The 17,393-nt window shown below is 33.9% G+C and overlaps 1 long non-coding RNA gene across 1 annotated transcript; it reads left to right on the forward strand.

Moving 5' to 3' along the window:
• Positions 1-5,064: 5,064 nt before the first annotated feature.
• On the forward strand, positions 5,065-17,091 carry LOC127842663 (uncharacterized). The gene is made up of 3 exons (XR_008031816.1): positions 5,065-5,250; positions 7,583-7,672; positions 13,685-17,091. It is a non-coding gene; the product is annotated as an uncharacterized LOC127842663 (long non-coding RNA).
• Positions 17,092-17,393: the final 302 nt, after the last annotated feature.

The following is a 17,393-nucleotide window of genomic DNA, read 5'->3' on the forward strand; positions in this document are numbered from 1 at the left end:
AAACGCGCAACGGTTAAGAATAAGGTCTAAATAAGTTTAAGTATTCAGATCTGAATATCAGCAGCTGTGCCAGCTGGGAAGCCCCGTTTTGGCTTTAACAACCGCAAGCGAAACAACATACTTGTTTAAGTCTTGCACTTAGACTCCATGATCACAAGTATAGGTCCCTGCTGTGGCGTATGACACCATAGTGTTATTTAGTATTGGTCGGCACAGTATCTGATCATAACGAGACAATTGGTTTGTGCTGAACACAGGGGCAATAAAACCACAGATCTATCAATAAACAAGATTATTGAGATATCTTTTATTGAACACCGCGATAAAAATGCTCAAACCACGGACTCTAGATTACACGGATAAGAAACATGGCAACATTCTCAGAATCATCACTGCTATATGTGTAATCAACTAACAATTCGTCTAAAAATAATTTATATATTTGACTTGAAGACGATGTACTGTTGTATAAGTCTGAATAAACTATCTGTCTACCTGTCTAAATCTAAGTCGTCATCGTCCCAGTGAAAAAAAATCTGATTTTGAATAGTTGGACATGATGCCCTGATGTCAAAATACGAAATGACCCGCGTAACACCGACCGTGATTTTCAAGAATCTTTAATAAATTGATAATTTAAGGTATATAACATTTCATATAATTATACATAATTCCCTCGTTGATATTAACAGCAAACGATGGATGTTTTTGACACCCATTTTATTTCAAGTATGCATGCAAAGCCGAATAAAATCGAGAGGGTCCGCTATATACGCTGTTTCATCATAAATTTAACACCCTTTCTGTGTTATAAACAAGAGCTGAAATCGTTAATTTATTTATAATAAGCTTTATTGATATGTTTCGTGAACAAAATACTACAATATATTCCATAAAAAATATAATAATCATGGCAAAGGAAATTCAATGGCCGGTTTCTAATCAAAAGCATAATCGCCAAGACCGTAGCATCAGTTCAGTGCGTTAGGAACGCGCGCTACTTTCTTCCGCCATTCCTTAATTACTTTCGTTTTTAAACATTTTTTTTCTATCGTATACAGAATTCTATTCTCCTAAGCAAGATGTAATTTTTAAAACTGAACTCCAAATATAAACGCTACAAATTGGTATTAACTACGAACATGTCAACCGTAAATCTAGATTCTAAAACTCCAAAACGGTATGATATTTGCAAAAGCTAAAGTTATAACTCGCCGGGCTGTCGAAATCAGAAGAACGCTACAAATTGGTATTAAGTACGAACATGTCAACCGTAAATCTAGATTCTAAAACTCCAAAACGGTATGATATTTGCAAAAGTTAAAGTTATAACTCGCCGGGCTGTCGAAATCAGAAGAACGCTACACATTGGTATTAAGTACGAACATGTCAACCGTAAATCTGGATTCTAAATCTCCAAAACGGTATGATATTTGCAAAACTTAAAGTTATAACTCGCCGGGCTGTCGAAATCAGAAGAACGCTACACATTAGTATTAAGTACGAACATGTCAACCGTAAATCTGGATTCTAAAACTCAAAAACGGTATGATATTTGCCAAAGTTAAAGTTATAACTCGCCGGCTGTCGAAATCAGAAGAAAAGCTTAACATATATTTATATATCTGTTTACTACGTAACGTAAGCTTTCTAATGATATATAATTTGTCAAAATCGGCCGAGAAATGAAACTATAATTCAACAAAAGACGTGAGTGGGTACATCAAAATGTATAACCTCGGCGCTTCGCTGTACGCTAAATGTACAAGATCGATAGCCACAATACGGTAAAACGCGCGGTGGTAAAACATAAAATGTGTATTTCTTGTGTTTATCTCGCTATAAATCCATTAATAACAACGGGAATATACTAAAACGTATATTTTTTGAAAAAGGAATTAATAAGCAACAAGATAACGTATAAACCAATAAAATCGGATGAATAGTTTTTGCATAAGATTGAATTTACTACAGTAAGGGTCAAATACTCGATTCATCTCCTAACAATATACACTCCGTGATACAACTGGTAGTTTTAACACACACATATAGGTGCCATTTAATTAAAGAGTACAGAAAGCTAAAGTGATGTGGTTTGTTGTACAAAAACAATTGGTTATGTGTAACCTATTCAAAAAATAATTTCGTTCAAGATAATTCAATGTAATTCTATAAACGACAAACACACGAATTGTGTTGTGTATGTTTATTTTTAAAAATGTACATAAGTGGTTTAAAGCACAATTTTTATACATTTAAGAGGTAATCGCTCACATTTATGTCTGATTAATGATAATTTTATGCATTAGCAAAGATTTAACGAGAAAAACTGAAGTTTAAGTTGAACTCAATTTGCTATAGGAAAACGACGGTAGCCGTTTAGACATAAGCGGGGTAGCTTACGTCTAATTATTTGGACTACTTAACTCACCAATACAATAAACTTGTTTAAAAATAGCAAACACAAACAGTATCATGATGTCATATTCATTTTCATGATCATGATGTTATAATCAACAATTTCGAGGTAAAGTATTGTTCAATCACAACATTTTAGAAGTAGAACAACTACAAGTTCAACATTAGCGGGTGGGGTAAATCAGTCTGCACTTAATGTCATCGATAAGTATAAGTATACACGTCGACACAAAATAGAATGAGTTTAACATAAAGTCATTTGTAAAGAAACACAACAATAAACGATTAAACTAATACCGGTAATCATCGAATGCTTTTATTAAGAAAAGATAGCTACAACAATTACGTATTCTTCAACCATTTTGCAAAATCCGAGTTGTCAAATGCTGAGTAAACAAAGGGCAACTACTCTAAAGTTTTGGGTTAAATTCTACTTATTTGCTGTTCGAAAATAAATACAATTTTATAAATATACTTGTTTAAATCAGTTATTTCTTCGCCTTATTTACATACCTAAGCGACGGAATGAGCTCGCCGTCAAGTTGGTGCTTTGTCTTCCCCGATCAAAACCAACAATCGCTCTATTCCGCCCTTACTTAGACGATATATCGAAGCAATGTTCTCATCTCTTAGGTTTTCGAGAACAATTCTCTCCCTAAAAAGCCTTCGCATTGGTAATTTTTCGTCTCCTGTCATCGTGGATGACAAAAACGACCGCCATTACGTTAATTTACGGGTGCCCTTACCCAGTCGTATATTTATGTATGAAATTTATGTAATTTTAATTTACGATTTGCTTGATGAAACGCGATTTCATTGAAACATCGTAATTTATGTAAATCGTAATTTACAACTAGTCGTAAATCGTTGATGAAACGGCTCCCAGGCTAATAGGAATGTCCCTTAGACTATGCATCGTGGTAGCTTTTGTATCGTTGGTATAAATTTTCTACTCGAATAAATTGAATTTCAACGTATGAATATGTTATTTATTTCCCGAACTTGTTTTTTGTATGCTCAATAACATTACATGTATGCATTTTCTTAGTCAACCGCCTTGGTCATTAAAACAATGAAAAATAAATGGAATTGTTATGTCGAGCTGCCGTATCCCCAGTTGGCTAATGTGCACAATCTTGTTCCCAGTTAGTATTGCTGTTTACTCCGTTAATGTGTCTTTGAAGGAGTAAGTTTATTCGTTACATTAAGATCGCGGTATTTTATTGAATGATATTATCAAAAAGGGTTCATGTCTTCGTACGTCAAAATACTCATCACTTTCATATTTGACAGTTTTCAGCCGATACGTTTAGACCACCGTGCCTCTTTTGTTTATTTGTATTTTTTCAACAGAATTAAAACGTAAACCGTCAAGCGGTTTGTATTTCCTGGAAACTGATCTAAGCTAAAAATAACACGGCAAATATAATACTAATATATATGCACCAGCTTACGTGTTCTGCCTCAATCAGCAGAAAGATAGCATGTAGGTATTCAAGGAAGGAAAATGGAGCGAAAGTTGTGCGCCCTGCTGCGGTAAATTCTTATTTAGAATGTTCCTATTGATATGTTTCGCAGCTTGTCGGAAGGTTACACAGCAATCGTAAGTTATATGCTTTGCGAGGTGGAGAGTTGTTTGCTTCGGCTCATATGCAGCCTGTTCGTACCTGTTCTAAGGTCGATTTTTGCAAGTGGTTGTACGCCAGAGCCAAATTATGCAACCGAGCGACAACTAAGCATGCGTCAGATACGAGAGTTGTGCATGGTAATTCTCTGATTGTAAACACAGCAAACTCCATTATTCATAACGAACAACACCTCACAGATTTATTTCTAAGGGCGCTTATAATTCCAACAAGAATGCTTTTAGGAAATGTAAACATTAATGTATCGCCCTCATTGACTCGGAGTGCAATATATAACCGGAAGTAGTAATTGGTTTTATATTGGTTGTTTTAATATTTATTAAAAGAATAATGCAATTGGCTGGTTTACACATTACAAAAAGCTGTCATCTGTATTTAATTTTCTAATATTACTTCAGTATATGACATTTATCTCAAATCTCACAAGCACTTTAATTTTCATTCGCTAACAACGTATTGCAATCATTGATTTTGATTACCTCAAAACCCATTGTAAGGGACATAGGGCATGTGAGACACGTTTTCAATTAAACGTTTTAAATAAATGTGTTTTAAACGAAAAACATCATAATGCAAAAGATTTAAATAAACTGAAACTTCTACATATTTGCACAAATAATTCACAACATTTCGCAATAGTCATTTCTCATGTGCAGTATGAAAAATAAGCTGGACTGTATTTATAACAGTAGGAATGAGGTAGTCGTAGGCAAAACATTACTGTATATGCATCTGCCTTTATATAGCGCCAGAAGTATCCGCGTAATCGATAACACTCGCTTTTCCGCGTAATATTGTACAACCATAGCGGAAAGTGTTGATTGTTAAATCAGTTCCAATGATGTGTGTGTATGTTGTATTCTGTGAAATGCGTGTTCTTCTGGTTTGATTAGAGTGAATGATTTTCTGGTATTTATTCGCCGGTTAAATCCCAGCATAACATCATTTTGTTATCTCAAACGTAGACTTGTGCAGGCATGAAAAAGCTTTACATCCCAGTCGTGCTTGATATCTTTTTTATCAAACAGTGCGTTTTGTGTTTGCCTATAGATAAGTCTTAGTTTTCGCCGGTCATATAAACACTAGACAAAACATAAAAACATAGTATTGACGTGCGGTGAAAGGACTAACACGTTGGGTCACTTTAATATAAATGAGACCATTTATTGGATAATCCGAAAAATATGTAAGTAGTTTAAATCGAGCGTTCATGTTTATTTCGTATAAATATATAAACAAATGCAGTGTTACAGACACATCTGAAGTTTATCAACAAAGGCGGACATTGGTTGTCCTTTTAAACGCATGGTTGGCAGATTGTAACACGTAAGAGAAACAGCACAGGCTCTGCAGGGACTCGTAATCTATGGACTAGGTCAGCTCAGGTCTTGATTAGATTCCAGATAACTGAGTACTTATCTGTAAATATGTTGTATGAAGAACAAGTGGTTTGTTGCTTGGAGCAATTATTTGTCAGTGATTTTTTTCAAAGTGTGTACGTACATCGCTTTGTTATCATTAATTTAGTAACCGTTTTTTTTGCATATGAGAATATGTAAAATATACTATTTTTAAATGTGCACCAGTCAGATCAGTTGTAAAACAACATGTTGATAATGTTTGCATGTTAACATATAGAGCGATCAATATATCGCCCAGTTGGTGCAAAAATGTACCATGTTCCTTTTTATTTCAATGTCATCTGGTACATGTTTGCAACAATGTTGCGATACATAACGCCAAATTATATTATTTATTGTGATGGCTCTAAAGTGGCTTTTAAATTCAGCATTAATGAATCGCCTTAATCATTATCAGGAGAGAAATTAAGTATTACCTTTCGCTTGTCTAGTTTCTTTTATGGTTAAGGACCAATTGCCTTTACTATTGTGCATTATAAAAAACACCATATTAGATGAATGGCAATCAACATAAAATGATTCAAACTGATGTGACCGCCTTGGTTGGTGTCATGTTAGACTAGTAATTTAATAGGTTTAATCACCCATGCTTTGAATTGACAGTTCCAAGTTTACAGTTCCAAGCCGTTGATCTCAGCTTGAATCGTTTAACAACTAATTTGCGTGCTATTATATTTACTTTATCGAACAATTGTATAAGCTAACGGTAAAAGAATTACTACCCGGCTGATGTTTATGCTGTTTAATTATTCTTATATTGGACCAGAAAATTTAGAGCGGTAAGAGTTAACACCGATTTAAAGTATGTTCACGGTTTTGTAGTTCATCAGAAAAAACAATTATAATGGATTGGTTATATTCGGTGTCAATGAGTAGCTAGCTCAATCTACCTGGTTATACATTCCATGTATAAACTGAAGTGGTGTGATCAGATTGATGCAGCTGTTAGTCTGTTATAGCAGCCAAGCGTGCATTGCCAATTTATTTGTCATTCTTCAATCTCGGCTCTGTCTACCATAGCGAAGCATAATTCGCAATGCGTTGAATTGTTGACCAACGTAACCTTGGATTAGATCGAGAGATATAGTGTAACCCCAATGTTGACCGTAATCAGATACATTAGTGTAACCCTTATTTTGTCAAAGTGTTCAAATTATATGATGAGCTTCAATTCTGACTTCGAGATAAAAAAAAACTTGGGAATGTATCAATACCAGTAAATGCGGAACTTCTCTTAACAATAAGGTATGCAACTTATTTCATAATTATGAATAATAAATCGCGAGAACAATTAATCACAAAAGTGTCAGTTGATCATATGCCATAAAGTGATATTTGTTTATCTGTAAAAATATAATTGTTTATATATTATTTATAAACTGCATGTAGATCTCTGGCATTTGTCCCAAGTTGAAAAAGCTCTTCCAAAAGATACCGGTATAACTATTTATAAGATCAATCAAACGTATATTACATAGCATCAACTCCCCCAAGAGAAGCATGTAACGCACTTACTATTACTTATTCATGCAACAAACCTACCTTAAATTCAAAATCATTTGCAAAATTTGTGGGTAATCGTTTGCACTCATACGTTTATCATTAACAAATATGTATGTTCAAAGAAAAGAAGCATGTTGTTCACATATTTATTTATTTGTTCAGTATATTTCTTTTTTATTTATTTATTCATTTATGTTTGTATTGTTCTTCAATGTCTTCATTTTTATATTGATGTATTTTAATCTTTAATTGAATATTTAATAAGGAATCGAAATATATTTTAGCTGAAAAATAAACTTGAATCAATTGAATTTAATATATTACTTATGCCTTCGAGGTCGCATCACACATTTAGAATTTCTTCTCTCATTATAGCAGTACGGAAACATCACTGCCTATGCTTTTGTCTATAGCGCCAGGAATATCTGCGAAATCGATGCCACTCACTGTTTGCTGTATTATTCTACAACAATTGCGAGAACTCTTTATTGTTAAATCAGCTCGATTAATGAGTGCTTTGCGTATTATGATAAATCAAATGCTACTTCTGTTAAATTCGATATTATGTACCGAAACTGTTCTGTTTTATTTTAGTAACAGTGACCTTAGCCCGACTACTAACAACCAGATTTCCAAACTGGGTCTCTATACACGCTTGCTGAATTTAAAGTGTCATCCACATTGGTAAATACAAACTAAAGCTTTTAACATAAAACAACCTACTAGTATTGCAGATCAGACAAAATTGAATTGCAAATTGTTTGAGAATTCAAGGGAAGTGCTTCGTAAAATTATGCTGATTATAATACATAGATGAGATTATATACCCAAATCAAGCGGCATGATGATCCGTAGTTAACAATCGGAGTAAGAGAGCTGACAAGGTAAGTTTTGCTTTTTTTAAGAATTAAAGGGCAATAATTCCAATATGCTTCATGCGATCAGGCTGGTTATCAAACTTGGTAGAGACAATTTACCCATAAACATTATTACCAAGTTTTATTTAATTCCCGTGGGCGACTCCTTATCAACCGCCCCTCCGCAACGAATGTTACATATAACCCCATTTGTTAACGAGCAAATGTGTATAGTCTCCGCTCAATAACTTTTACTAGTTGGGTAGATTAATTGTTTAAATTTGTGAGCGTATGTATTTTTTATGCATACCTGTAAGCACTATTATGTAAATAAGTGTTAAATAATTAGTTAAGCGTTTACAGCATGGCACTGTTGCGTTTCCATATTTCTTGTTTCTTTTATAAGTATGCATGCAAACTTAATTTCAAAATAGAATGCAAATCATAGCATATATAGCATACACCCAGTGTTATGTATTTCAATTACAATATGCAATATTCAAATAATGTTTAATATGCAGAGAGTTTCGAGGTAAATATAGGGTGAATACCATTTGCATACACTACGTTGTTCGTGATATTAAATAGAAGAAAACCGTACAAGTGTAAGGCGTTGAATTTCACGTTAGTGTAATACTACCACGAAACAAAACGACATCAAAAGCAAATATCGATTGTGTTTTTATTACTATTACAACACACAAAACCTTTAAAAACGGACGTCTCAAATAAAGCTATATAGAGTAATAAAAAACAGAAACCAATTCCACCAAGGATTGACACATCAAATGTGGCTTGTTTAATGCGCAATAAAGGTCGTCAGATGATACGTCTAATGTGATTGGAAAATCAATGGCAAACGACGCTTGTCCTGAGCAACGTCTTCTTTCATCGGGCCATTTCTGGTACTTTATTTACATTGAACAATTATGCTGGGTAAAACTCAGATCGCTTATTCAGATGAATTAATTGGCTCTCGCACTAGAAACATCAGCCAGAACGGAATGTAGAATATTTTAACTGACATGTTGGGCCTTTCTTCCACAAAATCAATGGGTGTTCCCATCAAAGATTATATTATTATGGTATTAAATGCAAAAGTCAATAATTTTGTCCTTCACGTTTCAATCAATACAGATAGTTGTCATACAATAATCGTTCAGTTAGTTATAGATGTCCATAAGTTTTCTATAAAAGCTGAAGTCACCAGAAGTACTTCTGAGACAAAAATTGAACTGGACGTTTAAAAGCTCTGATACGGCGTAAAAATGAAAACGTATCGCACGATACGCATATAATATCGAATTGTGTAAAGGAACTGTATACATGCTCGATAGCCATATTGAAAAGTAGTAAAGAAAACATGGCATATCAACAATAATGTTGGATTCAATTCACAATCGAATTGTATGATTGTTTGAAATAATTCTAGTAAGGCTAGTACATTTGACAGTGCCAATTTGGAATTATAAATTAACTTACCGCTGAGACCGCTGCCCATCTGAAATGTTGGCCTAAATTTTATTGGTTGAAACGTAAGGTTTGACGCACTTTATTAGATGTAATTGTATGTAATCTATATTGGATAAACGTGCAAGTGGTATAAAGAGCCGTGTGTAAATGGGATTTGGATCTAATATAAACCAAACAAAACTGAAGAACAGTTTAATATGATACTGCCTATTGTTGAACACGTATTTGTAAGCCACTTTTTCACAATTAAGAAAAAATATCATGGATTTAAAAACAGAGAATGCATGCATTATAATCAACCAAAATAATGATCTTAAATTATATTCGTGTGTGGAAAAACATCCACGGTAGCGCGTAAGCATTTATTTGCAGAGGCCCCGCTTTCGAACCCAAAGGCACGAACATTATGTATCTTAGCTTGTTTATTGTTATTAAAATTTCCTAGAACTTTTTTAATAATACAGTTTTTCCTTGATTTCATTGTATGATTTTTTTATCAATAGAACGAATCGTTATCTTAACATTTGATTGAAATTTATTGTATCCCTTCTATTTGTCTCGAGATATAAACAATAATATCAAAACTAATCTATTTGTATCGAGCTTATGTATGTAACAATGCATGTCGCACCGTGATGTCGAAGTTATTTGTTCTGCTAATTGTTATCATTAACCCTTTGCATGCTGGGAAATTTGTCGTCTGCTAAAATGCCGTCTGCTGAATTTCTAAAGTAAGCATTTTCTTCGGGTTTTTTCAAAGAATACGATAAGAATAGCAAACAGTTTGGATCCTGATGAGACGCCACGTTCTGTGGCGTCTCATCTGGATCCAAACTGTTTGCAAAGGCCTTCAAAATTCGGTTCCCGCACTGAAAGAGTTAAGAAACATGGAGACGTATAGTCAATACATTATGTTTTTTTCTTAAATGTTCATTGAAGCCTTAAAATCTGCATAGTGGTGTTAACAAAATGTTGTGTTATCCTGAAATAAGACATTACTTGAAAGAATGCATTGCCTTATCAGTGTGCATGTTCAAGTAAACATTAACTGTTGTTTACTAAAACAATATGGAGTTGTCATTGCACACATAAACAATATTCAATATTTAGTAATAGACATGTATGTATGACCCATGCTCTGTAAAAACCGGACATAATTCATGCAAGAAAAGTGTGGTCCCAGATAAGCTTGGGCAGACCGAATAGTGTAATCACGGACGATTTTCGCTTTTATTGAATATTTCGTGTCACGGAAGTCTTTTCTTAACGAACATCCAGTTAAGGCTAAGAGTGGTGTCCCTTGTCCCTTATTAGTCTTTGTATCGCGGTAGTTTTTTGCATCGTGGATTTAAAAGCACTACACAATTAAATTAAATTACAACGTATGAATATTACATTTATTTCCCGAACTCTTAGTTTAAACAACATTAAATGTGTGCATTTTCTTCGTCTACCGCCTTGGTCATTAAAACAAGGAGACATAAATGGAAATGTAATATTGCGCTGCCGTTTCCCCAAATGGCTTATATACAAAATACTGTTCTCAGAGAGCGTTTCTGCTAACGCCGTAAATGTGTTTTCCAGATAACACTTATGTGCATGTGTTTACGACCAAACATTTCACTTCAGAGATTCACATCATAAAAATATGACTACCCATTACAGTACAATTAATTTAACATTTTTGCAGATCTTTTCCGCAGTGCAGTACAGAATCGAACGGAACATAACAAGTTTTTACACGGTTTTTGTTAAGGGTATTTTAATGCATACACGTGTCAACATAAACAATAGTCATTAGATAATATAAAGTGGTTTGTATAAGAAAGACGTTATAAACGTATTTGTTCTATTGGACTATTTTAATATGCTTGTTCTAAGAATGATTAACAGAAAATAGGTATTGAGTATAGTTTGCATTATGTCGTTTTTCATATATAAACCCATTTATGCCTAACGTCTAGAAAAAAGGCCTTGGCAAACAGCATAGATCCTGATGAGACGCCGCATGATGCGGCGTCTCATCTGGGTCTACGCTGTTTGCTTAAAGGGATTTCGTTAAGAAATATACTAAATATATAAATAAATATACTAGACATCCCTAATTTGGAAATAAATTTATCCAATTTAGAAGGATGGGAGAGTTCACTAGGCATAAATGGGAAAATCGATATGTATTTATTTTGCCCAAGAGCGTTTTAAAACGTTGTTGTTATTAAACGTCGCCCTATGTTCAGGATCAGAAAAAAATGAACTATTTTATCTCTGGCCTGTGCCAGTCGTGAACAATATTAATTTATCTGATCACTCGTGAATTAAAATCGTTGATCTATAGAAATCAACAAATATCCTCTATCAATGTCTCTATGACGTCAACAAAATGTAGCTCGTCTCCGATATTGCTATAAACAAAAATGCACCTAATTTAAATGGATTTCAAATCTTATAATTCATTTAATTTGATTTGAAACAGCAAACACCAAATAAAGATGGTACAAATATCGGCAACATTTGTTTTCATACTTTATTTAATAAACAAAGCTATTAAAACAGTTATGTGGTGTCATGATACCGTTTTTTATATGAAATAGTGGATATACAAGAGAAGAAATGTTCGAGTGAGAGTGATGGGTTTGGTTATGCATTGATGGATTTTACAGATCTTTGTTTGTGTAACAAGACATAAAAGATATTTGATAATTTCGGTGTACTATGGAGCTTAAGTCACGAGTGTTAAACGAAAAAGTGTTGTTCGTACTCGAAAGTAAATATAGTTTTACCAAGAGTCACTTACTCTGATCGAATTGTGTAATTGATATAAAAAATATAGTGTGATATGTTTCCAAATTTTCACTCAGTAACAAGTTTAAAATCTCTGTTTTTCGCTGAAATCCAATTTCTTACACCAATAAAAGTCTTCATATTACAATCGATAACTTACACATTCTTCTTTGATTCGTTCATCGTGGTCTTAATCGTTCAATCCATCTTGTCTTATTAACCCATTTATGCCAAGTGGACTCTCCCATCCTTTCTAAATTGGATCAATTTATTTATAAAATTAGGGATGTCTAATATATTTATTTCTATATTTAGAATATTTCTTACAGAAATTCCTTTAAGCTAACAGCGCAGACCCAGATGATACGTCGAATTATGCGGCGTATCATCTAGGTCTACGCTGTTTGCAATGTCCTTTTTTCAAGACGCTAGGCATATTAATCAGTTTTCTTACAAGTGAGAAACGGAATAACCAACGTTTGCTCATCATTCCGGTGGGAATTATTGACAATAAATATAAGTCAAGTCTCCCTTGATTGATTTAGTCAGAAACATAAATGTTTACAGTGGACAAAAATCAATGCACGGTTGTTACTTAGGTCATGTACCTCCTACGGGGTCTTTGTTCGAAGACAATAAAAATGTTTTCAGTATGAGCGAAGCAGTGCTGGTACGGACCCTATGTTAAGATGCTTGATAACAGGAGTATCCCATTTTGGAATAAACACCATGGTGAGCTTATGTGATCTCATTTTGTCCGTCGTCCGCCGTTTGTCGTCAGTAATGCATTGTCAATATTTACCTTCTTAACACTCTAGAGGCCTCATTTGGCTAATATTCATTAAACTTGGTCAGAATATTACTCCCAATCATATCTTTAAAGAAAAAGCTTGTTGACACTCAAAATGTAACTACTTTAGCTAAGTTTTCATGAAACTTGACCATGTCTTAATGATATCTCAGCTTAGTTCAAAGGCTCAATGATATCTCAGCTCAGATCGAAAGTGGTTCATGTTCCCTGAAAAATATGGCCGCCAAGAGGCGGGACAGTTTTATTTATATGGCTTAATTGGTAGTAAAAACAAACAACAAAGAGATGTGAAAATAACACTTACCAAAATTGTATACAAATGAAAAAATTGGCCGTGTTACAGCAACGAAACAATATGGAATATCAATGCAGAAAAAAATAAAATCATAAAAAACTTCTACGAATAAAACGGACATCCCAACGCCATGGGGGACAAAGGGTGGAGATGAGTTTGATCTTAACAGCTAGAAAGAGCGTTGCGGCTGACTTCGTAAAAATCCGAGTTTTGATGACCAAGATCGATTTAAGTTGATCTATATCCGAATGTGATTGTTTATTATGAATGGATAATATTAATAAAATATTTTTTAGTAATGGACGCATACGGGTAGTAATTAATGTAAAGCTTTAAAACCAGTATCATCATTACAAAACAAATTATACGACAATAATGACATATAACATTATGTTTGCATTCAATATTACAATTTGACATGATACGTACGTTCTTTTTTTCAAGTAGCATATTTTACTCGTAATTCATTCTATTTTCAGCGACACTGATTCACGATGAGTCTCTTACCGATTATGGCCACGCAACTCAAGGTGCTAGATTTCACTCTAATGCTGCTGATCCTCGTTTGCTCAGGAATCTGTTCTTCCGCTTCAGAGTTGGATAACCACGGCAATCCACAACACCGTATACGTCATCACAATCATCGTCCATCCGTTTCTTATGCACACCGGGAAGGCCAGCACGCGCTAGACCAATATGTACAATCAACGGACAATGGAAGTGCTCAACCTCTACAAGCACCCATTGGTGAAACTCTTGAAATCAATTGGCTAAACAGTTCATTGCACGAGATTTCGATAAATTGGACGTTCGCTAATAACTACAAAACCAGAGGCTACATTAAAAATGTTGTCGTGGAATATTTCACTGACAAAGGTAGGTTTACGTCACATCCGTTCAAATCTGACGTCATGATTTACACACTCGTTGACCTCGTCCCGGATACCATCTACACCATGTGTGTTTACGTGAACGAAGTGTACGGTGTGAACAACGCGAGTTTCTGGCAGCATTCAAAATGTGTTAAACTTAAAACGATTGAATATATCCGGCGTGATAGCGTGTTAGGCTTGATAATCACCGTTGGATATTTCTTCTTTATGGCAATGCTTGGGTACAGTCAGTGGAAGATACGTGTGTGTGAAATCAAGCGGATTTCCAAGAAACGGGCAAAATCACTTGACAATATCCCGGACGAATCAGAAACTTCGACGATGAGGACGCGGGAATTTGCGGAAAGGGACCGTATTCACAGTTCGAAACCCGGAAGTTCAATAGAATGCAATGATACTTGACTATTCGAATAGCGCGTTCGTGACACTAGTTGTAGTAACTGGTGAAATTATGTAGACATTGTGTTTTGTAATAACTGTGTTTGAAATATTAGTGATAGGAAAGTGTGTTGCGTGTTGCAGATTTTTTTTATAGAAAATAATGCTGCAATTTATACTAACACAATTCTTAGTGTGTATAGCCATTTATCAGACTTCAGAGTATACCAAAGACGCGTTAGATCAAATGAATGCTACGTGCATATCGGATCTCAGGTTTTAAGGAAATAATTTCATTTTTGTAGAACATATTCACTTGTTCACTGTGTAGATGCATATCGGTGGCCTCTCTGTCAAAATGCTCCCTCTCTGTTCATTCTCGGCTGTCATTAACAAGAAAATTGATGATCGACATTCACAAAACAGGTAAGACAACTTCAAATTAAAACCCGTAAACACATGTGTGCATAAAAAGAGTTGGCCATGAGTTAAAGCATATATCCAGCTACAGGTTCACAGTATTCCGCAGGTCCAAACACATATCACAAACTCTATCGAAGATGGAATGATGACGAGGTTGGTGGAGCAATCGTGCATTGATGCAATTTTGATGACGTTTTAACATAGTTTTTCCCCAATATATCTATAGTGTCATTGATATCATCTTTAGCAGCCAAGAATGAACAGAGAGGCAGCATTTTGACAGAGAGGCAACCGATATTCATCTACACCGTGTTATCATAGAAACTATATTGCCACGAGTGACACAGCCACTCGTGAAAATTGCGCAACTCGTGAAGATATTATTTTTTCTATGATTACGTGTGTAATAACAAACGATCTTACACTGACATGAACAAATTTTCTGTTTCTTGTATGCCCCTTTTTCAAGAAAATAATTAACAGCTGTTTCCCTTTCGCTGAAAAGTTACCCTTTCTCGGAGTTTCTCCCGTGGCGTGCCTCAATACATTTCAAAACACAAAATGACGCCATTAGTGTGACGAAATGACGTCAGTATACCACCGAAATTCTCCAGTTAAACTCTTTCACAATGTAAATAATGAAAAAGCATAACATAAAAATAAAATGTGTTGGATTCGGTTGGATGTCGATTTTAATTCACTCGTGATCATAGAAAATAAACATAAAAATATTTATGATTATCTAAAAATAGAAAAAGGAGTCCCGAAAATGTGTTCTTTTCATCGGTGAAAAGAACAATTTGTTTATTTTCACTGCTGTTATTTCACTGCAGAAATGTCATATTTTCTCATTAGGTATAAAAGAAAAAGATATGTGGTCTATTATTAGTTCAGTGAAGTCTAGTTCAAATGCCTTTTAAAGAAGATATTGGCTTTTTCATACGACGTTATTTTCTAATACTGTGACCCATCTTTGCCTAAACACTTGATATATGTGTCTTACGTGTGGCATTGTTTAGCCTCTATTATAAGCCTATGGGTTAAGTAGCTCATATATTGTCGAAATAATGGGGCGTAGCTTTCGCATTTACACGATGATGCATTTGTCAAAAAGAATGAAACAATTAATGGCGTTATTATTTTGCGCGTGTATGCATTTAAGAATACTTAATCAAATAATTTAAAAGGTGAGGTGCGTGTTATGTTCCATTTACCATATTTGTTTTGAATCGTCGATTTTTTTAACATTAAACATTTTAAACCGTTTGATATATTTTTGTTATGGATGACAGTCAAAAATTAAGCTTTCTTCGTATAATTGCATATATCAGATGACTAATGAGAATTGTAATACTGAGATAAGTGTATTTTTATGTAGATTGCATCTTTAAGTTTAAAGAATGTCGTATACATTTGATAACATAAAGTAAAATATTAAATTGCTTTTATCGAATGTTATTTAGCCAATTTGACGCTTTCCATTGACTTTACTTTACTTTAGTACTATCAAATACGTTTGTATGAAATATTCATAGCATTACATAGATATGAGCTATACCGTACTTTCGTAACATTCGAACAGTTAAAAATAAAAGTCCCATGTTCACCAAGAGCGTTTGGGTATAAACCGTATTAAATGTATTTATTTTAAACGAACTACCATCAGATAAATATATGCCATTCTCTTTTATATCTTTTTATTGCGTTTTCATTTTTAAACTGAGGCAATGTACGCATGCATTGATTGTTTTCGGTTTTGACTTTTGAACCTTTAGGGAAATTTAACAAAGTCTATTAACAATCCGGCATTCTGCCTTTGGTTAAGAACATGTATACAAAAGAAATATGACCAAGATAAGGAATCATACAATAATACAAATTAAAGGTGAGCAAATATGACAATCATAACAAATAATATGTGTGATTAACCATTAATAAATATTTGTTAAAGTCTGTGTATACTGACCATGAGCCATTTATCAAGTATGACACATGCAACATGTGGTGGATGCGTCATTGTTGATGAATGGTTGATGCTTTTAAGGGAATTGTTCTGTATAATGTATAAAAAGTATTATTGTTTTACACTTTTATAATGATTTGGATGTTAATGATTTATAATGTAGTTTTAAAAGTGTACAAATAAAGAAGATTATATTAGCAAAGTTAATAATAAATGGTTATGACTAAAATGTAAGTCTTATGTTTTATGATGTGAAAGGGATCTTTTCACGTTTTTGTAAATTGACAAAATTGAAAAAAGTTGTTTCAGATTCGCAAATTTTCGTTTAAGTTATGACATTTGTGAGGAAACAGTAATACTGAACATTTACCATGGTCTAATATAGCAGTTATATGCATCTTTTGACGATTTAAAAACCTAAAAATTATAAAGCGTTGCAACGCGAAACGATTGAATAATTTGGAGAGTTCTGTTGTTGTCGTTTAATTTTGTGAAACTACGAAGATTTCTTATATGAAGTATAAAATACGT

This window comes from Dreissena polymorpha, chromosome 8 (genome assembly GCF_020536995.1).
Source record: "Dreissena polymorpha isolate Duluth1 chromosome 8, UMN_Dpol_1.0, whole genome shotgun sequence".
Taxonomy (NCBI): Eukaryota; Metazoa; Mollusca; class Bivalvia; order Myida; family Dreissenidae; genus Dreissena; species Dreissena polymorpha.